The sequence below is a fragment of the Mesocricetus auratus genome, unplaced genomic scaffold (assembly GCF_017639785.1).
Source record: "Mesocricetus auratus isolate SY011 unplaced genomic scaffold, BCM_Maur_2.0 Super-Scaffold_100676, whole genome shotgun sequence".
Lineage (NCBI taxonomy): Eukaryota > Metazoa > Chordata > Mammalia > Rodentia > Cricetidae > Mesocricetus > Mesocricetus auratus.
The window spans coordinates 54,909,215-54,933,752 of record NW_024429266.1 but is presented as its reverse complement, the minus strand read 5'-3'; the positions used below and the strand labels follow the sequence as shown (position 1 = coordinate 54,933,752).

Genomic DNA, 24,538 nt, shown 5'->3' with positions numbered 1-24,538 from the left:
GAGCATAGTAATAGTAGCCACCTGTTAGCTACTTCATATTTTTCTAGATTTAATGTATATGGGTGTTTTGCTTGTATGTATGTCTGGGCACCATGTGTATGCAGTTCCTGTGGGGGCCAGAAGAGGGCATCAGATCCTCTGTAACTGAGTTACAGTTAGAAGACATCATGGAGCTGGTTCTGAACCAGTCTTTTGAAGAGTAGTCCATGCTCTTAACTGCTGAGCATCTCTCCAGCCCCACAAACTATTCAGTCAGATCCATCTCTTAAGGTGGTGAAAGTCTTCATTCAATCATCAAGGAAACAAGCTTTTCCTGGGTCACGCCGCTGTCCTGTTTCTCTGTCGAGCTCTTCGGTGAGCAGACTGCATACTCTGTCCCATCAGTGTCTGTTCTCTGCACCCCTGGGGGACACCCTTCCTACAGAGGCAGGTGAAGAGTCTTCCGTAGGGGAGGTCACAGTCATTCTCTGCTCCCCCTGAAGTGGTGGCTCTCACTGGGGATCCGACAACACCTTTACTTCCCTGTTGGTACATATATCTCACTCTGCCACAAGGCAGCTGTGAACTTGAGGTATGTCAGTGTCCTCTCCTCATTGCTGGTCCCTAGCCAGGCTCCCAAGGGCCAGAAGTGGGCAATGAAATGTGTAGGGGACAGGTGATGTGTACATACATGGAACAATCTGGAACTCAAGAGATCTGCTCCACCTTTACTGGACATGCAGAGAAGGGTAGTAGGTGGACCTGGCAGATGCCAGCCCTGCAGCTTCTTCCCCACTGTCCTCTGCTGAGGTTTCTGGTGCTTATCTTCCATAGCCAGGGTCCACCCCAAAGGCAGTTTAGTGATACAACCCCGATTTAGGCAAGGTTTCATGGGCATTGGGATATTAAAGGGCCAGGGTCAATTATCCTCAAAGAGCTTCAGCTGATTTGCTCTTCATCTTGTCGTGGCAGTGAACTTCAAAGCCCATGGGTGCCCTCTCAAGAGGAAAGATGCCTTGTGCTGCAAAGCTTTGTATGGTTGCTAATTCTCAGCCAGCCATTTTCTCTTCACATTCCAGAAGGCTTACAACTCCCTTCATGAAGCGTCTCTCTGTGTTAGCAGGCTCACCAGGAGTGTTCAGTACAGAGGGTGGGCAGAATAATTCAGAGCCCTCTCCTGCCTGTTCAGCGGGGTGAAAGCCAAGGCTCATCCCACTGCCTGAGGCATACAGCCTGGTGCTACACCAAGGAGTAGTAATCTGCTTATGTGTCTTAGGGTGCTCCTTGTTTTGAATCTGAGAAGGGAAATTCATTTGATCTTTCAGACAAATTAGGTGAGAGGAGCCTGTGACAAAGTCCTTACAATCTTCTCCAGCCCCTGAGCTCCGATAAGCCTGTGGTCATTATTTGTAACTTACTGAGTTTCTTCCATAAGCTAGATACAGTTATGAAAACATGAAGAAGTTTCCTTCCTAGGACCACAAAGTTACACAGGACTCCTCCACCCTCTCCAATCTGCCATAATCAAGAGTTTTATCCTAACTTGATAGTCATTTTAGTAAGATTCATTATTTTATGTGTACGAGTGTTTTGTCTGCATATATGTCTGCACTACCTGTGTGCCTGATGCCCATGGAAGCCAGAAGAGGGCATTGGATCCCCTGGAACTTGGTTTATGGATGGTTGTGAGCCACCTTTGGGACACTGGGAACCAAACCACGCCCCCTGCAAGAGCAGTGGATTAATCACCTCTACTGGGTGGTCGCCTTGCCAGTCACAGTGGTCATGTTGTATTGACTTGTTACACAATGAGTAGATAATTACAGTCCACCTGGGAGACTTCCCCTTTACCACTCGTTAGGTCAGGACTTATCAGCTGGTTGATTGATTGAGACATGGTCTCTCTGTGTACTGGTTCACCTGGAACTCTATGCAGATCAGGCTAGCTGCACAGGGATCCGCCTGTCTCTGCTTCCACCTCCTGGGTGCTGGGATTAAATCATTAGCCACTACACCAGGACAAGATTTTTATTTTTAGTTAAAATCTAAAATAATATATGGATTACATGATGTCTCACTTTATTTTAATTTGTGTTTTATCCTTTTCCATTTGATGAGTTAATGTCGTCTATATTTAAAACATCTTTATGGGTGATCTAAAAATTAAATAGGCTAATATAAACACACTAACTTAAATAAAATACAATTTAAAATACACTTAAGTTTGGCATGTCTACAGACTCGGAAGATAAGCAAACCAAGAGCAGTGGTGACCGGGATCGAATGTGAGTTTGAGAAGCCCATCGACTCAATTACACTGGTCAAGCAGGTACTTCAGAGTCCTCCAGCCTGGGGTTTGTTCGGTTGTCAAGAGCAATGCAACCCACTCCAGAAGGGTAAGGTGTGTGGGGGGATGGGAGGATGAGGACTTCTGTTTCCGGGCTTAGTTGTTGTATCCCTGAGTGGGCTGTGAGCTGGCCCTGCCTGTGGAGGTGAGGGCATGCTTTTGTTGTTTGCTGCAATAGGTAACAGCAAGTCTTTGAAACGTTGTGTGAGGTCGAAGACCTTACTGGAAGAGAGGAGGAAGCAAGCCAAGTGTTGCAGGGTGTGAGTGGAAGCAGGAAAAACCAACACGCAGGATTCCAGCAGCACGTGGGGGTAGGGGAGGAGTGTAGGCTCCTCTGTGTGCGTGTGTGTGTGTGTGTGTGTGTGTGTGTGTGTGCGTGCGTGCGTGCGTGCGTGCGTGCGTGCGTGCGTGCGTGCGTGCGTGTGTGTGTGTGTGTGTGTGTGTGTGTGTGTGATGCTGAAGTTCCCTGCTGACTTCTCTCCCCTACTTAGGCAAAACCAGAACCGGAGACCTCAGGGAAGCAGTGGGAGAAGGCCAAGAAGCAATGTAGCCAGGGGAGGCAGAGCTGCCTCTACTCTGTGTTAGACCTCCTCTCCCATGCCCTCAGTTCAGAATGATCTTATATGGAGGCAGGGGTTTGCCTCATAGCTCTTGGATGGGAATGCATTTCCACCATGGTGGTGTCATAGTACCCAGGGCTCACCTTTTTAATGTGAACAGTTTTAAGTGAAGTATCTAGTAATATGCTGGGTGTGGAGGGAGCACATTGCCTTTTAAATTCTTTTCTCTTCCAGTCCTGAAGTCAAGGAGAATAGGCAAGAGAAATCCCCACTGATTAGGTTTATAACATCTGATCCTGATGAATTAAAAGAACATTAACGCTGTAACCAGGGACACCACACTTTCCACTTAACCAAACTAATTGAAGTACTGACTCCAATAGTTTTGGAAAACAGGCAGCTTCTCCTAACCATAAGTTCCCAGGGTTGCTTGGGAGGAGTTGAGGAGCCAGGCTGGCAAGGGCTTCGATTGGGTGTGTGTTGCCCGCCCCAAAGAGTTGAGGTTGAGCGCTGCAGCGTTTCTAGCAGGAATCCTGTAGATAACACATTGTCAGGCTGGGGATGAGGAGTGAGGGGAGCTTGCCCCTACGGTGCAGCAACAAGTTCTGAAGCACATTGGAGGGAGGGAGGCTGGGTGGAGGGTGGTATGACCACACCTGTTTCCTCACTAACCCCTGCATCTTTCCTCGGATTGTTCTGTGAAGGCTGTAGAGTGGCCTTAAGAACGGTCCATTGCTTGACAGTCACGGAGGGGCTGTCACTTGCTCCCTCCGCTGAAGCAAGCTGACTTGGGGTGGTCTTAGAATTCTGACATTATTGGGAATGTGATCTGAAAGTCTCCCCCCACCCCTGCCTCTTCTCGTTGTCAACCCTGAACCCCCACCTCATTTTTCATTCATCTCTCATTTCTCAAAGAGCAAATGTGTGTTGAGGACCTCCAGCCTACCGTTTGATACCCAAGAGAAAGGCAGGGTGCTACTGTCCTATTATAAAAGTCCACTCCAAAAGTTAAAGTGGGGGCTTGCAAGATGGTTCCGTGGGTACAGGCACTTGCTGCCAAACCTGACGGGGTTGTTCTCTGACTTCAGTGTGGGGGGGGGTGGGGGGAGAGGGAGAGAGTAAATAAACGACAAATGAAAATTTAAAAATATTTGAAGTCGACTGTGCCGCTAAGACTTTCCCCGGTGCGCTGGCAGGCCGGCATCTCTGGGTAGGTTATGGTGCTGCAGTCTGGGCTCCCCAGGTTCTACAGCACAGGGAGCTGCTTTTGGCTCAGGGCCTGGGGGCTGTTTCTCCATCAGCAACCAGACGGCAATCTCCACCTTCCCAGCAACATCTTAGACTTAGAAGACAAATACATGAAAAATCCCTCCTTTGGCCGTCTCCCAGTCTCCTCCCAGCTCAGTCTCTCTCCTCGTGAGGTACATTTCAGCCCCGCACACCCTATTTTCACAGCGCCCACCGGGCCTCCCTCTTCCAGGGACTCTCCTCTTCATTTATCTTTTGCGCTCAGAAGCTCCACCATGCCCAGGGATCGCAATAGGTGGGGGTGGCCTTCCTACGCTGGCAAGGGAGAATAAACGCGGTCCAGGAATCCAAACGGGATCCAGGGATCCCAAAATGGCTATGGGTGCTCTTGAGCCCAACTACTTAGCCTCTGGCTGCAGTGAGCGGTTGTGGAGGTCCGGAGGAAGCAGGCTCTAGGGAGCCAAGCCACCTGGGGTAGAGGGGACCGGGTCCTTTTGCCTGCCTAGCTCTTCCTGTCCCGGGCGCTGCCTCCCTGACCTTGACGGGAGGCGAGGCGAGGCGAGGCGGGGGCGCAGCGCCCAGCGTGCTGCGCACCGAGGACAGTCCCGCAGGCAGGCCCGCCCCGCACCTCCCGGCGCGTGCCCGCCCTCCCGCGCCGCCCGCCGGGTCTCCTCCCCTCACTGCAGCGCTCGCCGAGCTCGCGCTCGCCCATCGATCAGCCCCTCCCTCTGCCCGGGCGCAGACTGCTAAGCTCAGCAAGTCTTGCCGCAAAGGCACTTCGGAGGGAGTTGGGCCCGGGGCGGAGCGGGGACTCCGCACCCCGGGGAACGAACGCCGCCGCTGGACGGTCGCCAGCGCCGCATCCCTGCAGCCGATTTCCGCCTCCCGTCGAGGACCGCGAATCTCTCCTGCCGCGTCGGGGTCGCCCTCGGGTGAGTCCCTATCCCCTCCAAAGTTTCTCCATCCCGGCTTCTGAGTCCTGGGGCAGAAGGCATCTGGCTCCTGGGGGTGGGTGGGGTTGCGGAAGTTTGGGGCCAAGAGACCGGTCTCCCGCACCGTCCTTTGCGGGAGTTTGCAGCGCCACGGGTTTGGGGGAGCCATAGCCAGGAGCGAGGAGCAGGATCCTCTGTGGGTTTGCGCGGGGAGCTGCAGGATAGAAGGGCCGAGGGTCCCTTGGGCCCTCCCGCTCTGCTCCCCGGCGTTTCTTGTCCCTGGACGCCCCCTCTTGCATCTCGCCCATCCCCCCCCGTTTGCGCCATCTCCAGCCTGCCTCTTTTGCCCGGGTCAAGCTTCGGGGCTCTGCGGCACCGCCGTCGTGGGAGGAGAGAGGAAGGTCGTCCGTGTGAGGCTGGGGGGATCAGACTAGAATTCTGGAAGTGAGGGGTCGAGGGAAGCAGTCTGGGACGCGACGGGGGTGTGGGGGCGTGGGGGGTTGTGAAGATGTCCCTTCAAATCTCATGACTCAGCAATACCTAGGACGGTTTGTCGCTGCTCTAGCCCTGGTCCTCAGGGCCAAACAATCCCATTCTCCCTTCTGGACTCTTCCATTTGCGTTTCTTACTCGCCCCTCCCACCATCACGAATTTTCTATTCTAACTTAGAGGCCGCATGTTTTCCCCATCGCATCCCATTAACCCTGGCCCCCTGTTTCTTCCTGCCTCCCCACATTCCACAGGTGCCTCTAGCGGCACGGGGTCCCCCTTTGCACATCCCCACTCCTGAGGTGCTGGCGGAGGTGGTGTTCCTTGGCAGGCTGCGGAAGAAACCAGAGCAAGGACAGAGGAGGCGCTTGCCCAGCAGGGCCACAGCAGTGTGGAGAGGGCAGAGGGAGGGACGGGGTGGAAATGGGGTGGACGCGAGGGAAAAAAACCCTTAGGTTTTCAGGGGGCACCTGAAAGAAAACTGAGGTAGACGCTCTTCATCCTCTGCTGTGGGCGGGAGGTGGTGTCGTGAATGTAATAGATTGTCCTCAGTCCAATCTCTAGCTCTTAGGAACCTGGCACTTCATCACTCGGGTGTCCAGGAGGAGCAGGACACCCGAGTCCTTCCGGCTGCCTCCCATCCCCAGCTTACACCGAGCCTTTGGGCTATTTCAAAAATGAAGAAATGGACATGTCTGACGACCCTCAGCCCGAGCCAGAGGGGCAGGGGCAGGGCAGATGTGATGTGCTGGGACAGGCCTGGCAGACGCTGCAAGCTTCAGTTTGTGTCAGGGCTCCAGAGGTGAGCCAGCGTCGGGGGTCTACACCAGGCACACATCCGGGGCATCCGGCCTCATCATTCTTTCTGTGCTCCTGGAGAATGGCCAGTGCCCTCAGAACTGGGCTCTCCTCCCCTGCTGGAGCCTTGTTCTGCTCGGCGACACACGCTTGGTCTCATTTCTAGGACTCCCTTCGGATCGGGGCTGCTTCCTAGGATCTCACGGGCTTATCTTCACCCTTTACCCTCTGCATCTGGCCTGTGGAGGCACGGGAGCCTGGGAACTGTGGAGGGAGGGGGCAGAGGTGTCCAGTTACCCTCTGGTGGAACAGGGACCAGTCCCCTACTTGTGAGTCAGCTTTCCCCAGACAGCTTGGGATGCTTTTGGAGGCAGGAGGGCATGCAAACACAGTTCTTTCCATTTTGGGGCCTGGCGTCCACACCAGACCAGGGGAAGAGAAAGGCGTTGGCATCTGTAGGTTGCCACCGGAGCTTACTACTGGTCTCACCTGTGAGAAGCATTATCCTGATCAGGGAACACCTTTCCAGACCTGCTCAGGCTCTCCTGACTACACTGCAGCTGCAGCTCATTTTAACTGTTCCCGGGTAGATGCTACAAGGCTGTCCCTAATACCGCAGAGTAGGATGGCTGGAGAAGTCTCTTCCCTGCCTCCTGGATCTGGGTACCTTTGACCTTTAGTGGCTTCTGCTCTATCTTTGTCCTATCCTGACAGAACCCTCTCTTCCCTTATGTTGAGCCTGTGCAGCCCTCTCAGGGGAGGTGGCCTAGAGGGGCAGTGAGTGTATGAAGCAGGCATACAGGAAGACAATGAGGGGATGCCTGGGGCTGAGGCAGGATGACAGAGGCCAAGTTGAGGAGAATACTGCTTCCTTTAGCTTTGGGATTTGCTAGGTAGACTTTTCTGTTCTTAGACAAGCTCTAGCTAAAGCTAAATTTGCTTGTCTTGAACTAGCTATTACAGACGTCTGTCTAGGGTGGAAGGGTTCTGTTTAGGGACCGGAGTGATCAACCAGAGAAAGCAACAGAGGGCTTGGGTACAGCTGGTGGTTAGAGCAGGAAGTCCAATGCAAAGCAATTAGAAAGTCATGTAGACTTGGGGTCTAATCTCCAGAGCCAATGTAATGGCTGGGCTTGATGGTCAGCTGGACTGCATTAAGAAACACCTAGGACATCAATGAGATACACCTTTGAGTGTTATCTGTGAGAGAGAGCTTTTCTATAGATTAACTGAAGGGGACGGACCTACCTTGGATATGAGGGATTCCATCCTATGGGCTGGGGTCCTGGATGGAAGTAAAAGACCAACCAAGCACCACATTCCCCCTGCTCTATACTCCCTCAACTACCCGTGTGTGTTCTCATGGCTACAGCTACAAGTTACCCCTGTCCCCACGCCTTCCTCATCACGATAGACTCTACCCCTGAACCCAGAGCAAAAAAACCAGTCAGCCAGCCAGCCAGCCAGCCAGCCAGCCAGCCAGCCAGCCAGCCAGCCAGCCAGCCAGCCAGCCAGCCAGCCAACCAACCAACCAGCCAACCAACCAACCAACCAACCTCCAAACAACAGCAACAAGCGCTATCCTTGTGTTAGTTGCTTTTTCCAGGTGTTTGGTTACAGCTAATGCACTAACTGCGAAGGATGTGGCTGTATTCATGTATGAGACAAGTATTTTATTGGCATGTACATCCTGGTGCCATTGTTCTAGGCACTGTGTATGGATGTGGCCATGAACACAACAGACAACGTCCTACGAGTCCTTTTTTTTTATTTTTTTCTTTCTTTTTCTTTTTTGATTCAAGGTTCCATTTAGCTGTGAATGGTCTTGGTCAATCCTTCTGCTTTTTACTTTTGACCTTTTAAGTGCTAGGGTGTAAGAATTGCTACAACGCCTGGTTTATACATTGCTAGGATGGAATCTGGGGCTTTTTTACATGATAGGCAAACACTACCAACTGAGCACTGGATTCTCAGCCCCAATCCCTTCTCTTCTGGATTTTGCATTCCAATGGGCCTTAGCTACTTTGATTATCAGTTCCCACAATTGTTCAATATTGCCTGTGGCTTTGTCGTTGCTGTTTGAGACAGGATTTTCCTATGTAGTCCAGGCTGGCCTTGAACTCACTATAGAGCTCAGGCTGGTCTCCAATTCCTGGTGGTCTTGCCTCTGCCTCCCAGCTGGAATTACAGGTGTGCGCCACCACTTGACAATTACTGTTTTGTTGTTGTTATTTTGCCTTGGTGGGTTTTTGTTTTGGCAAGGTTTCTCTGTGTAGCACTGACTGTCCTGGAACTTACTCTGTGGACCAGGCTGGCCCTTAACTTAGAGATTTGCCAGACTTCTGCCTCCTGAGTGCTGGGATTAAAGGCTTGCCCCTCCATGGCCTGGCTAACTATTGCTTTTTGACAGTCTGTTGTGTGCCATGCGAGGTGACAGGTATTGAGATGGAAATGAGCTTACCTGGCTCCCACCCTCTGATCACTGACTGCTATACAGCTGAAGACATAGCTATCCAGATAACTCAACACACCTGTGACGAATGCCGTTCGTGGGAGCCTATGAACAGTGACCATTGACACTGTCTACACAGTAGTCCATGCCTCCCTGCACTGATACAGTCTGACTTGCCCAGTGCAAGCATCCGCACATACAACTGGTTGGTGATTCACCATCTGCTCTGCCAGAAGCCAGGCCAGGAAATGGAGATTTAGCCCTGAACTCTCTCAGTGTCCAGGAAGCCTGTAGTAAATGGCGCAGTTTATGTGGAGAAATGTCACACAATGCCCTAAGAGGCAGTGACTATAGGGAGCTTGCCTGGGTGCCATCCAGCTCTGCACGTGCTCTGACTTTGGACAAATTGTTAGTCAGACTTTTCTTCTCTATCATCCCGTGTGTAGAATGGAGCTAAACTCTGTCCCCAACACCGGGTGTTCACAGGGAGGAGCAAGTGATGGCAGCCCAGGGTGGGAGCTGTGTGAGTACTTTTTAGCCACATCAGTCCCGTCCTGGTCCACAGAGTCAGCGCTCTTTCCAGTTCCTCATTCTCCAGCTCTCAGGCCGTTTTGCATGATGCCCAACGAGCTTAACTTCTGGGAAGGACCAGTCCCAGCCGCCCTTCATTTCCATCTCTGGGACAGGCAGTTGGAAGAGGTCACTGGGGTGGTGGGTGACTTTGTATCCCAGCCCTGAGAGACTGGAGCAGTCTCTGAATCTGGACTGTGGGGAGGCTTCAGCCACTAGCTCCAAGAGCAAACTCCAAGAAGGGCTCTCCAGATGCATGGTGAGCAGGAGCTGTTGTGAAAGCTTCCTCCCTGATGAAGTCCTGGATCATGGATGACCTTCCTTCAGACCTTGCCACTTAGGAAAGCAGGGTGTGAGTTGCAGGTCCATTGTGATGGCCACTGAACCACCCAGCATGTGCTTTCCAAGTAGCCTTCAGATCTTTCTTGGTCATTTTATCTGGGGCCTCAAGATTGCAGCTGTACAGATAGTAGTTATAAGAGAAGGCAGAGCCTGGATGGGTCATGGGTGGCAGCAGAGCCCAGCCCCACCTGTCTCCTGCCCTCTGCAATATAGCAGTTCAGAAAGGGCTCGTGGGACTCTTGCCCCTCCATCTTGGAGCAGCTGTCATTGGCCCCATTTCACACTTAAGAAGCAGGGCTCTTTCTCCTTTATTTTCCATTTGGAGGGTCTAAGCCACTCTCTGAAAGACACCAAGTTGGAAAGATTCCAGAACTCCTGGGGGACCCATAGCCCCCAAGAGGAGCATTCACGATAGCCCATGTAGGGTGGCTGTGCTTCCAGAGCCCGGGGTGGCAGCCTGCCAGCACCAGGTTCCTGGGTCCTTGGAGCCTGTTCCTTCCTCTCTGCTCCCAGCCACAACTGATGGGCCCAAGCGCTCAGCACTGGGCAGGCAGTCTGGGCCCCTTGGAATAAGGAAGGCTCCCTTTTGCATTTGCAAGTGCAGGCGCCCCTGATCTGGGCAGGGAGTCCTCGGCCATGGAGAACCCTGTCTGGGCAGCCTGTAATTGGGTTGATGTGGTAGCTCTGGAGCAGCAATTAGGGAACACTGCAATTAGAGGTGGAATTTTCCCATTACCACTCCCTGCCTCTTAATAGTGAGTGCAGGTGGTTGTGACTGAGCATAGCACTGGGGAGATAGGAAATAGAAATGAAGAAAGCAGTGTGATGGGGCTTTACTCCAGGGTGGGGTGGGCCTGGGAGGGACTTAACCCTTTCCATACTCTCGTACTTGGCGTAACAAAGGGGGTGATTTGGTGGTGATGCAGAGATGGGGCAAGGAGGCCTTCAGCGTGCTGCATAGTAATTAGCCGAGGCAGAATCACTGGGGCTCCCCTTGGGCCTGTGTGTGTGTGTGTGTGTGTGTGTGTGTGTGTTGGTAGGGTATTACTGTGTAGCCCTAACTGGTCTTAACCTGGGCACTCTTCAGTGCTAGGATTACAGATGTGAGACGTCACTGGGCTCTTCATAAAATACTTATATTTTTGCTAGGTGTTCCACTTCTTCAGTCTCAGCACTTAGGAGGCAGAGGCATGTGGATCTCTGTGCATTTGAAACCAGCCTGATCTACATAGTGCATCCCAGCCAGGGCTACATAGTGAGACTCTACCTACAAAAAAAGTCTATTTTTAATTGACAGAGTAGTTGTGCATATTTATGGGGTACATACAGTGTGGCATCTTTATATACAAGTGTGGTGCTTAGACAAAGACCTTGGCCTCGGACATGTGCTATTTGTTTGGTTGGGATTATTTTGTTGTTCATGTTATCTGGGTCCTCCAGACAATGCCCACTCCCTAAGGACAGGGAAGTTTAAGAACAATAGATTTTCCATATCACACGGATTCTGGTCTGGATGTGTTGGGGGTCTGTGTTCAGCTTTGAAAAGTAAGTGGGGAAGTTTGCGTGCATTTATGAAAAGGAAGCTCCGGCCACATCATAGCTTCTTGGAGCGGAGAGGAACTTCAGAGGCAGCCGCAGGGCCCCTGAAGAGGGGACTGGACAAGGGTGCTCCGGGTTCAGAAGCCCACACACATGTCTCCTGTGTGTCTTTTGAGGAAAACACATTTTAAAATATGTCCTTCATCTTCTTCTGGCCTGTCTTCCCATGTTCACAAGTCAACCCTGGATCCCTTTGTGCCACACAGAATAGTCAAAGACCCCAGTGAGGGACCTAGAAGATGGAGACCTGAAGGAGGAGAGAGCCACCCACCATTCAGTCAGGCACAGCTCAGGCATAGAGGAAGCTGCATGGAAAGCTATCAGGACTGAAATCTGGCCTCACCACTGGAACCCAGAGAAGTTAGAGGTAGCCCTCAAGAGCCGGGGCTGGGGATCGTGTGAGCTGAGTTAATTGGTGGGGGAGGGCTCCCTCTCCCAGCCTTAGTCTCCCGTGAGGAGGAAAGATATCACTTTAATAAGGGCCGCCCTGGTTCCAAATCAATCCTGGCATTGCAGGAGGCAAGGGGGAACACAGCCGCGAAATTGGATTAGGGCTTTGATGCTGGGAACTGTTCTGGCTGTGGTGGGAGGCAGAGACTGGAGGAGGACTGACCTTGCCCTGGAGTTCTGAGACTGTTGGGATATCTGGTTCCCAGCCCACCTAGTCTTCTGCTGGTGGAGAAGTGGCAATGTCCAGGGGGAGGAGCCAGGCTGGGAGATGTCCCTAGGATTTCCCTGAAATAGGTGTGAGCTTCCAGGCTCCTCAGGATGTGTGTGTGGGGGGGGGTGGGAAAGAGGGAGAGGAGATGCTTGCCCCTCCCCAGCTGTGCCACAGCTGGACATTCTAAAGATCCACCACCGCCTGGCTAAGTTAAACTCTTGTAGCCTCAGAAGCCCCCTTAGAGAATACAGCTAAGAACACAGGGGCTGCCCACTCCTCATGATAGCAGCTCCCAAAGTACACTCCCTGGGGGAGTTCCCAAAAGTTTTTCAGAGGGTTCCTTAAGGGGAGGCCAGTTTCAGTAACAGCATTGAAGTGCTCAGCGCTGGACAGATTTGACAGACAGCCTTGATGCTAAGGTGGTGGTGGAATAGGTGCTTTGTGAGTCAAGGCTGCACCAAACCGTCCTGGTCATTGTATTCTCCCCACAACATGCTAAACAAACAATCACAAAAGGTCTTTGATGAAGCAGTACTGATTTCACAAAGCCTGGGCCCTGGAATGGATGCTTGTCTTTTAAAATATTTTCTAAAATAAAACGAGAAGAATATGCAAAGCACTTCTGCTGTCCACTGTAGTGGGGGCAGAAGCCCAACCTCCTGGGCATCCGTTCGAGTTACAAGCTGAACTAGCCACTTCTTTCATGGACCAATATTTTCACTTGAGAAAATGGCCAACAAATATAGTCATTCAGAGTGAGTGTTGAGTAGACGTTTTTGCAAAAAACTGAATGGATCAAGTCTGTCATTTCAAGAAAAACACCCAGCAATGGCTATTACCAATGGTGAAATCCAAACCTTCAAGTAAAAGTTAGAATTTTGGAAAACATATCTGTTGTTATGAAAAAGACTCTTGGGGTCAGACCAGTGGGAATTGAATAGATGAGTCGTTAATATTAGTGAAGTTTGTCAGCATTTAGAAGAGCTACACACTGAAGGAGCTGCTGTAGAACCATCCTCAATCTTCCACTGGGTGCAAGGTTGCAGATTCCATATTGCAGTGACCCTAGAAACCACCGCATGGCAAATTTTGATGTCATATCAAGGAATATCCATGTGATTTGAAAATCTTTAATAAATACTCCTCCCTTAGCCAGGTGTGGTGGTGCACACCCATAATCCCAGCACTTGGGAGGTGGAGGCAGGAAATCAGGAGTTCAGGACCAGCCTGGACTATATGCAATCCTATCAGAAAAATACTGGCAAAATGACTCTGTACATGAAGGTACTTGTCCCCAAGCTTGATGACTTGAGTTTGATCTCTGGGATTCCCATGGTGGAAGGAGAGGACTGACCTCTGAAAGATCTCCTTTGGCCTGCATGTGGCCACTATGTGATGTGTGCCATTTCCCTGACAATAATAGAAGTCAAACACTCTGTGTGGGTCTGAGTCGCCCTCCCTCCCTCCCCCCTTCACTGTGATAGAGTGAACCCAGTATGGGATGGGAAATTCCAGTCCCTTCTAGTGAATCAGGCATTGAAAAAAAACCTGGACATATTCCTTATGAGATAACACATCTAGTTTTTTTTTTCATCTTTGAATTACAGTTTTATTGAAATCTGTTGTGCTCCCATGTAACGAATTGTTTTTGTCAGCCAATAATGGAATAGCTTTAGTCTGGATTTCTTTCTTTCTTTTTTTCAAGACAGGGTTTCTCTGTAGCTTTGGAGGCTGTCCTGGAACTCACTCTGTAGACTCACAGAGATCTACCTGCCTCTGCCTCCCGAGTGCTGGGATGAAAGGCGTGCGCCACCACTGCCTGGCTCTCATGTGTGCATGCGTGAATTGGGTCCTCATCAGGCAAGTGTTGAGCCACTGTCCTTGGGGTAGCCTGTGTGGGAGCTGGGCGCAGACAGAAGGGTTTCCTAAAACTTCGTACCTCAGAGCAGAAGTTAGGAGTGTTCATGTGTCTCAGATGTCCCAGTCACCTGGTGGTCTGGCTGGGCAGTCTGCATAGAAGAGCGGGCAGAGACAGTGCCAGCCGGGGAGAGCCTTAAGGCACCTGACCTGCTGGCCTCAGCTAGCTTCTGGGGTCCAGGCCTTATCCCATGATTGACCTTGTTAGAGTGAGGGAGGGATATCCTGGAGGGTCTCCCCAATATCTCAGCCCCTGTGCTTCTAGCTTAACTCTGCCTTGCATATTGGGGTTCTTAATATTGGATTTCATTTAAGTTGTCTAAAAGGGGGGTTGTTGAAGCTTTAGAAAGATTTTAATAGGGGGCTCAATGTCAAGAACACTGGGTGCTCTTCCAGAGGACCCAGGTTCAATTCCTAACACCCTCATGGTAGCTCACAACTGTCTATACATCTGTTCCAAAGGACCTGACATCCTAATGCAGCACATTTTTAAAAAGAAAGATTTTAATATGTTGTAGCATGTCCTTGTTCTAAAGACAAAGCCCAAGTCCCAGTACTTGAGGCAGAAGGATTGTAAATTTTAGTTTAGTATGGGCTTACAAGTCAAAGACAAAGCAAAACAAAAACCCAAACATAAGCACAACAGTGCCTCTGCAGTGGTGAGGTCAGGGTGCCCCAGGAGGCAGTTTGCTGTGGCTGCAGGAGTTTCAAGTGTGACTCCGGTGCTGGCACACTGGGAACTCTTTACACGGGCACACTGCTTTCCTGCTCATTTTTTTTGTAACATGCCTCAGTTTTATGGAGGTAATGTTTATAGATCTAAGCTCTGCCTATTTAAGTGTTGGATTTGATGGCTTTTAATGTATTGATGGCTTTGGACAGTCATCATAATCCAGTGTTAGAGCCCATGACATTTCACCCGCTACAAAGGGACATGGTCTCTGAAAGGTAAAACAGGTCCCTGAGGTCACCCTGCTGCTGGTGGATGGCCTCCGGACCAATGTCCACATCAAGTGTGTCTGCCTCAGTTGCCTGCCTTAGAGAAGGTTGGGCTGTCTCTTGCTTGAGGGCTGTGGACAAATGCCACCCCCTCCACTGATGTCACAGGGATCTAACTGGAGTAGATCTTGTCCACACAGTTCTAGGGATGTTGAGGGGGAAACCCTTTCAGGATTAAAGTTCCAACAACAGGTTCTTGGTGCTTCCAGGAGACCCAAAGCTTTGCAAACAGACCCGCTGATGGTCTGGGAAGTAAGATTCCAGGAACTAGAATTTATGTTATGCTGGTAACCCAGAATGGACAGGAAGTTCTTTCTTGTGTCTAGCCACATTTCTTCTGCTGCAGTGAGTGCTCATGTACTCATCCTGTACAGCCTTCCTTCTTGTATATTGGGTGTGGGTTCACACAGGTGCGTTGAAGGAAGACACAGAGGCACTCTAAGGATTTTTCCAGCCTTTCCAGCCGCAGGGGGAATCATCCTCCTTTCTTTCCTACACGGTGATGCTGGGAGCCCTTGTACACAGTGATGCTGGGAGCCCTTGTACACAGTGATGCTGGGAGCCCTTGTGCATGGTGATGCTGGGAGCCCTTGTACACAGTGATGCTGGGAGCCCTTGTACACAGTGATGCTGGGAGCCCTTGTACACAGTGATGCTGGGAGCCCTTGTGCATGGTGATGCTGGGAGCCCTTGTACACAGTGATGCTGGGAGCCCTTGTGCACGGTGATGCTGGGAGCCCTTGTGCATGGTGATGCTGGGAGCCGTTGTGTACGGGAAAGCTGGGAGCCAGAGGCAGTTATGAACTCTGCCGACTTGGTGGTCACATGTCTGCTGAATTTTAAAATAGTCTCCCTGATCTCTGAGACTCAAAGAGAGTTGTTCTTGTGGGAATGCCAGGTAGACCTCATGTGTGTGCCATGACATCTGTGGCTCTGGCCCAGGGATTAGGGCTAGGTGGTCCAGGGGACATGAGTGAGGGCAAGGTGGAGAGGCTGTGTAGGACAGCAGAGAGCTATCCTAGGTGAGGGTGTGGCAGAAAGGGAACTTGCCCTTCTCTCCGGGCACAGGGCTGGGCCATTGCTGGTGACAGCCTGGCTTGTGGCCCCTTCCCAGACTGGTAGTCTTCAGCTGCCCAGACTTCAGTGTACCTCCCTGGGGGCTGTTTCCAGTTCTGATGGCGAATGGGGAATGGGGAAAGACCAAGACATAGCGAAGGAGAGGGGAGGGGCATTTCCCTGGGTGATAACAGTCACTTAGGTCAGTGGTTCTCAACCGGTGGGTCTCAGCCCTTTGGGGTCAAACAACTCTTTCAAAGGGGTTACATAACAGATATCCTGCATATCAGATATTTGCGTTATGATTCATAACAACAGCAAAATTAAAGTAGCAAGGAAAATAATGCCACAGTCGGGAGGCCACCACAGCCTGAGGTACTGTATTAGAGCTGCAGCAATTGGAAGGGTGAGAACCACTGACTCAGGTGGTTTACACTTACCTTGTGGGGCGGGGTGCTGAGACCCTGGACACTGTCCCTGGGGGGTTCCGAGTCTCCTGGTACACCAGTGCACTCCTCCTCCTCCTGGAAGCCTTTTGTGGCTCTGACCCTGTAGAACAAGGTGGAAATCACTAGTGAACTTGAAAGTATTATTTATTTATTTATTTATTGGTTTTACCAGACAGGGTTTCTCTGTATTATTTTTTTAAAGATTTGTTTATTATGTATATAGTGTTCTGTCTGCATGTATGCCTGCAGGCCAGAAGCGGGAACCAGATCTCATTGTAGATGGTCGTGAGCCACCATGTGGGTGCTGGGAGTTGAACTCAGGTCCTCTGGAAGAGCAGCCAGTGCTCTTAACCTCTGAGCCATCTCTCCAGCCCCCCTCTCTGTATTATTTTGGAAGCTGTCGGTCCAGCCTGGCCTCGAACTCACAGAGATCTGCCTGCCTGCCTGCCTCTGCCTCCCGAGTGCTGGGATTAAAGGCGTGTGCCACCACCACCCGGCGTATTTTTATTTTTAAATTAAGTTTTATGGCTTTATTGAGACAAAATTGTCAAACACTGCAGATATTCAGGATGTGTCATGGCTTGGTATACATGTACATCGGGTGACATTTATCACATAAATCAACACATGGCCATAGGGTGATCCTGTGGGGACAGAAGAATGTGCCCATGGTGTCCCTGAAACTCCTAGTTCTGGGGCCAGAGCTCTTGGCCTTTGCCTAAAATGAGCCAGACATATTTCCGAAATAGCTCCTAGTAGTGGCTCATGCCCTCTTTGCTGGAAGCAAATTCTTGTTTGGTTCATGCACCCAGCAGCAGCGGGTTGGGAAAGATTCACACTTTCTCAGGCGTGGATCTGCACACATGCAAACAAGCACCAGTGTAGCTTTTGGCAAGCTGCCCACTGGCAGTGGCATTTCCCTCTAGCTCTTGTTGGAAAGGAACCATGAAACTGAACCTGAGACTTTATCGCTAAGTCCAAGGAGACTCATGGTCTTACACAACCTTCCCTGCCTATGCGCTACCTTTTGGCAGGAATCCTAGGCTGGGGTCTGGTTTGGGTACTTGGCTGTGTGGTCCCCTTGTAGACTTGGGGCCTCTGGTCCCCCACAAGCCATTGCTACCTCTCTGCCACCTGCTGCTTTTTCCTGGTGCCTGGAGCTTGGTCAGATGCAGCCCTTAGTGTGGAAATTTAGAGACTGCAATGGGGCCGTGCTTCTCAATAGTTCTGTGGAAAGTGAGTGATTGTGTGTTGGGGACCAAAGCCTGGGGCTTCACTTACTGCCCTGGTGGCAGAGTGGTAGTGGAGACTTGGGGGGTGAGTGTGGGGGTGAGAGGGGTTCTGAAAATGTTCTGGCAGGATGGGCTTACCTGATCTTCCTGCTTTGCCCCACAGCAGTAAGACTCTGTCCCAGTGGTGGAGCCAGGATTTGGGGACCAGGACCCTAACTCTGTAGCTTCTCCCAGTCTCATGGGATTCCCTTCCAAAGGTCTCCATCACTCACTCAAGTAAGAAACAGTCACCACAACCCCCATCCATACAGGGAGTGGTGGGGGTGAAGACAGAGAGGCCATGCTGGTGGTCCCTGTAGTCCAAGGAACACAATATGTTAGGCCAAAACTGCCCTACAACTGATTAACTATGGGGTTTACAGTGGAATAGAGAGGACGCTGGCACCCCCTAGCATCCCTCCTGTTGGGTGTGAGCTTAGAGACAGGATCTGGCTGTAGAGTCTGCAGATTCTGGCTCCGCCTCTACTTCCCTGGGTGTCACTACTCCTTGTCTCTGTTCCTCCCATATAATGAGGACATATAACCAGAAAGGCCCTGGTGTGCTTTCCCAGAGTCCAAGAAAATGTCACAGGTTCCCAAAGGCCAGTTATAGTTTTTATCCAAGATACCAAGAGAGGAATTCTAGAATCAGCCACTCGCCCCAATGAACAAACGAGTTGGAGAACATTCCAGAATCAGGGAATCACAGTCCTGTGATTGTACACGTGATGCACATGGCAGATGAGTCCCAGAGTGGCAGGATTCATGGAGGAACTAGACCGTCCTGGCACCAGGGTGGAATGAGAGTGACGGTTGCAAAGGGCAGCAGAGTTTAGGTTAGATACCAGGTAGTGAGTGCACTCGTACTTACAGCACCAGGGAGTCTGACAAGTGATTAAAGGGGTGTGGCAGCAGTGACTATATGTTTCAGGAAAGCAGAGAGAGCATTTCTGAGGGAGATGTTTGCGTGGTGGCAGTGGCAGGGATGGCCTCACACGGTCTTCCTCAGACAAGCCCATGAATCTCTTCTTGCTTTGCAGCTGAGGTCAGCGGCGTCTGGATGTCTGTGAGAGGAAGATGTCAGGTCCTCTCGCCAGTGAGGGTTTCAGCATAAACTATCCCCAGTTCGCATCTCTCAGTGACACATGTGGCTAGCTGCAGCTGTCACATCAGTCAAGTCCAGCCCAATTACACCTTTGCTCTCTTGTCCTGCTGTGATGTAAATACGGCATCTGAGAACTGTATTACTTGCTAGTGGTGGGGGGCCGGGGCAACTGGCTTTGGAGGCAGTGGGGAGTCAGAGATATTGGTGTTTCAGACCCAGGGACGAGGGCAGCAGATGAGCTCTTCGAGGGTGTGCGATTGGGTGGCCTTGCTGCTGTCCTCTCAGGGGGCCCTGAATAGTTTATTTTTCAGATCAACAGATGCTTTCTGGGGGCCTTTTGTGTCCTTGAATTTTTCTTTCGAGACAGGGTTTCTCTGTATTGTTTTGGAGGCTATCCTGGATCTTGCTCTGTAGACCAGGCTGGCCTCAAACTCACAGAGATCCGCCTGCCTCTGCCTCCCGAGTGCTGGGATTAAAGGTGTGCGCCACCAACGCCTGGCGTGTCCTTGAATTTTGTCTTTTATTGTTGCTAGTAGCCCCAGGCTCCTCATGTGTGCCTGGGTCTACCTGCAGATGGCTGGGCCAAGGATGCCCAGCTGCCCCGCTGCTGAAGCCCACGCTGTGCACCTACACAGATGATTTTTGATGTCAGGAAGTGGGTGACAAATCTATCGCATGAAAGACCTCAGGCATCTGAAGAGGAACTGGCAGGCATTAAACACAGGTGCTGCTACAGGCGACCAAGCAGGTGGGGAGGCTGTCTTGCTCCGTGGAAGGTCTGAGGCAGGGTAGGCACTTGCGAAGGAGAGCTTGATGATTGAGTTCTCTATAGCACGGCTTGAGTATGTGTGCGTAGACATGCTAGGGAGAGCTGAGTGTGTGCACAACTCTCAGCCGGTTAGCTCCATTCAAGCAATGCCCTTCGTGTGGGGAAGTGTAGGGGATACGAAGACAGCAGAAGAGGGAGGGATGGGGGAAAGTCCTGGACATCACAACTTGGCGGGGTGGGACCCCTTTATCTCTGCCATGTTGTCACTGTGAGATGGCTGATGTGTAGATGAGGGCACCTAGCGACATAAGACAAAGCTTGCCCCAGGACATGTAGGTTGTCCTGCCAATGTGGGCCGGTCTGGTCACACCCCCTGTCCCTTTGCATGTGATCTGTTTAGACATGTAGAGCTTTTGCCCTGCCAACAAGCTGCAGCTCTGTGCCGTCAACAATGGAGGGAGAGTAAAGAGTCCAGAACTTTGGAAGAACGAGACTTCCAGATTCGTTTAACAGTAACTAGTCTAGAACCCTGGTAAGATTTAGCTCATTCTTATCTAACATAATTCTGATGTCCCTGAAAATGTTTTGGGGTGGAGTGGGGTGGCTGGAGAGGTGGCTCAGTGGTTAAGAGCACTTTTTGTTTTCATGGAATTCCCTGGGTTTAATTCTTAGTACCCACATGGTGGTTTGCAGCAGTCCACAGCTCTAATTCTAATTCCAGGGGATCAGATACATTGATATAAATGTACACACACACACAGAATGAGAGAGAGAGAGAGAGAGAGAGAGAGAGAGAGAGAGAGAGAGAGAGAGAGAGAGAGAGAGAGAGAGAGAGGAGTTTATTAGAGTGGCTTATGGACTATGGTTCAACAGTTCAGTTGTTCAGTCCATGAGTCTGGGTATCTTAGCAGGTCTTCAGGATATGCCAGAATCTTGAAGTAGGCTCTAATTCCAGTGAAGGAATGGATTGCTAGTGAGGCAAGAGCAAAAGCTGGAGGTAGAGAAAGTGAGACTGGACTTGGCATGGACTTTTGTAACCTCAAACCCCACCCTGAGTAATGTACCTTCCTTCACAAGATCATGCCTCCTAGTTCTTCTATGGTAGTTATTCTTGGCTGTCAACTTGACTGCATTTGGGATCAATTGAAACCCCCCAAAATGGAGGGACACATCTGCGAGAGATTTTTTGCTTGATTTGAAGGGAAAAGATTTACTTCTAACCCAGATCTTTGAGGTGGGAGGACACACCTCTAATCTGGGCCACGCCTTCTGCTGGAAGCCTATATAAGGGCATGAAAGAAGGTAGCTTTGCTCTTTGCCTGGATGTGGCTCTCAGCTACTGTTCCAGTGCCAGGCCTGCCTGCTGCCTTGCTCCTCTCCTCAATGGCCGTGGACTTGCCTTCTGAAGCTGTAAGCAAGCACTTAATTAAATGCTTTTAGTTTTTAAGTTGCCTTGACCATGGTGCCTCTTCACAGCAATAGAACTAAGACAGTCTCAATTGTGATTTTGGGCTTTGGAAATGTGAGCAAATATCAGTTTCCAGGTAAGACCTTTCCAAACCACAAACTCTTGTTACCTACATATTCTTAAATTTTTCCTGTGAGTGGTTTTCTTTTGGTGAGTGGCTTTCTGCCCAAGCAGTATCTATCAGCTAGGCTTTTTTCTCACATCCAGATCCTCTGAAAGGATCTGTGTAACCATGTTTTAGGGCTAGGAGCTGTGAGCAGTGAGTCGGGACTCTACCCTTCATTGTGGTCTTGACGCCTGCCTATTTATTCTGTTTAAACGCACCCCAGCTTCCTTCCTGTAAATAGTCTTCTTGGACTGTGCTGTCATCATCTTTCCCCTCAAGCCCCTGTAGAGTTTTGCAGTGCTGGAAGCCCCAGAAGGCAAGCCATGGCGGGGCCTCAGGAACTTCAGCACCACGGACAGCGCTTGGCCAGGTCTTCTCCACTGGCCAGGAGGGTCACAAGCTGACTTCTACTTTTGGAGACAGAAGCAGAAGCGAGGAGAAAGCAGATGAAGTAGCAAACACCTAGGCTAGGTACTTCCAGAGGGTCAGGACTGCCGGCATTGGAAGGGAGATCCCAGGCCTTGCAGTGTTGGTAGGCGGGGCGGAGTGAGCACCCCTCCTGGTTACGGTGGCATTGCCTCAGCCGAAGGCTTGGGCCGCAGTGGGCACAGCCTTCCTTCCCTGGGAGAAGAAGTATGGGTTTTAGAGCTCAGGGCTGTGGGGGTGAGAGTGGGAAGAGGCTCAGAAGCTAACTGCGACTGCGCCCTGCCGTCCCCGCAGCAGGACGGCATCATATTTCTGACGTCTTGACACCAAGGGAAATTCAAGGAAGTATTAAGTCACCCCCTACCTCAAGCTGGCATTTCTGTGCTTTAGCTCTCCTCAGAGATGCCAAGTGCACCTGCTGTCACTTGGTGCCTACCTCATCTTCCTCTCTAATCCCCGGGAACTGTATCTCACTATGTAGCCCCTCACTCCCCAGACTCCAGGCTCCTCCTACCAGAAGGTACCAGTCTGCAAAAGCCTGGCTAAATGGGAGTGGCCTGCAGGTGTGGTAGGGCTGTTGGGGAGCACTCTTAATGCAGGGTTTTTGGAGCCACTCCTAACACCTGGTGGCTCACTCCCTACCTCACTAGTTCTTGGAGGTGTGGGGGACTAAGGGGAGTGGGGACAGACTTACATGCATGTGTTAGTACATGTGTTATTATAGTGTTCTGGGAGGGAAGAACTGGGGACTGAAAGCCCTACTTCCGTGGCTCCGCATTGCCCAAGTCCAGTCCTGTAAACCATTGCCCAAATCAGAGGTCATTTCAAGTGCACATGGTGAGCCTCAGAGTGCATGCTGGGTCCTCAGCTTTCCTGCTGTGGTCTAAGGCTCTGAGCCATGAGGAAAATTGATCCCACAGCTCATCTCCTGCCAAGCCCAGTGAACACAAGATATCTGGCCACTAATCTAACCCACCCTTTTTGTTTTTGTTTTAGATTTGTTTATCTTATGTATGAGCATATTGCCTCTGTGTGTGAGAGGATCCAGCCCATTGTGAGTGGTGTCATCCCTGGACTAGTGGTCCTAGGTTCTATAAGAAAGCAGGTTGAACAAGCCATAAAGATCAAGCCAGTAAGCAGCCCTCTTCCATGGCCTCTGTATCAGCTCCCACCCTGTTCGAGTTCCTGTTCTGACTTCCTTCAGTGATGAACAGTGGTGTGGAAGTGTAAGCCAAACAAACCCTTTCTTCTCCTAGTTGCTTTTCATCATGGTGTTTCATCGCATAACCCTAACTAAGACAACCGTGGATGCTGGGAACCAAACCCAGGTCCTCTGCAAAAACAACAGGTATTCTTTCCAGTGGGACCATCTCTCCAGCCCCTCATTTGACCCACTCCTAAGTGGATGATTCCAACAGAGTCAGGCCTTTATCCCTTCATCTACTTCAGTTGTGAAACCGTTGTCTCATTGGGTCCGAGTAGGACAAAGATGCTCAGCGGGTACCTGTGAATGCTGAGGGATTTCCCCTTCCCTGGCAGGTGTGAGCCTTTTCTTTGGGTAGAACTCAGCAGAGGCCGGGTGACCGTTTGCTTGCCATGCTGTGGGAAGGACTACAGTGGCTCTGACAGCACACACTTGGGGACTCTGTCTCCCTGGGCTCTGAGAAGCAATAATTCTGTGGCTTCTTTTGAAGAAAGAACCCTCACAATGTGTCTGTGGCTGAGTTGGCAATGGAAGTCTCACCCAGGGACAAGTGGTTTGGTGCCTTTTGCCCAGCTGCCTCTGTTAGGTCAGCCTGTCACCAAGAGTGTTTATCACAGAGTAAAGTGAGCACTTTCTCCTTTCTTGGAAACCCTCATTGGGAGGCTCGCATGTCCCCTCTCAGCTTGGCCTGTGACTTGCTGACCATCTGTTCAGTGGGGTGATGGCATTGCGACTCCCAGGTGTACTTTCTAGAGGTGGGTGCTCTGTGTGTGCGTGTGCATGTACGTGTGTGTGTATGTGTGCTTGTGCATGTGCGTATGATGACTGCGTGTCTGCAAGGAGAGTGGAGAGAGAGCACAGGTCCCAGTTCCAGCTGCTGCCCTTCCATGTCCCCGCTCCTGTCTGGAGGTGAGGAGATGAATAATGGATGTTGAATAATGGCTCACTGCTCCTGAGGAAGTAAGTGTTCATAGGCCTCTAGCAGGTTTGTGTGCTCAGGTGTCTGGTGTCACCCTCCTGGGTGCAGACTCCTGGGTTTCCCTTGCTCTTAAGGCAGGAGGGGGCTATCTTTCTGACACCAGAGGACTATGCCAGGGACTGTGAGTCAGGATTCTCAGGCTCATGAATAGAGAGAAGATGGGGGACTCATAGTCTATGACCCCAGTGACTGAACTTGTCTGCTTTGTGGAGATGTCAACACTGCCCAATACTGATGATTCTGGGGGAACTCTCAGGAGAGCTGGTTGGAAGCAAAGGGGCATCATGTATCCCTAGGAATTCTACTGGAATGACAGCTGGTCCCTTGGTGCTAAGACCTTAAACAGTTTGCTGCCATTGAGGAAGGGCTCCTCCTACAGGATGCCACCCCATAGCACTGGCATAGGTCTGCAGCAGCAGTCTGTTGGTTTCTTCTTTCATCTAACTCCCAAGTCTCCCCACTCCCATTCTCTGCTGACCCTGTGGGGATGATGTCATTGGGATCCCAGGATAGAATTACAGCCACAGCCACTGTATGCTTAGGAGGGTTTGCTGTGTCCTTGGTGTGTGTGTGAGTGCGTGTGTGTGTGTGTGTGTGTGTGTGTGTGGTGTGCAAATGTGCATGCCCCTGCACACACACTGGGAGTACACGGGCACATCCTTACACGTGTCTAGTGACATGCTTATCTGTGAACTCTGGCAGGTGTCATATGCTAGTCTCCTTCTCCTCCTTAGGGAGCAGGGGATGGAGAGCAATCTAGCTACCTCTACTCCTCTGACTTCTAAGACCCCAAGCACCCAAGAGCACAGGCA

The 24,538-nt window shown here is 51.0% G+C and overlaps 1 protein-coding gene across 1 annotated transcript in view; it reads left to right on the top strand.

Moving 5' to 3' along the window:
- Positions 1-4,809: 4,809 nt before the first annotated feature.
- The window catches only part of Syt2 (synaptotagmin 2), a 108,799-nt gene continuing 89,070 nt past the window's right edge, over positions 4,810-24,538 (top strand). Inside the window, exon 1 of the mRNA XM_005073385.4 lies at positions 4,810-5,066. The gene's annotated coding sequence lies outside the window, so the exon portion shown is untranslated. The remainder of the gene's footprint in view (positions 5,067-24,538) is intronic.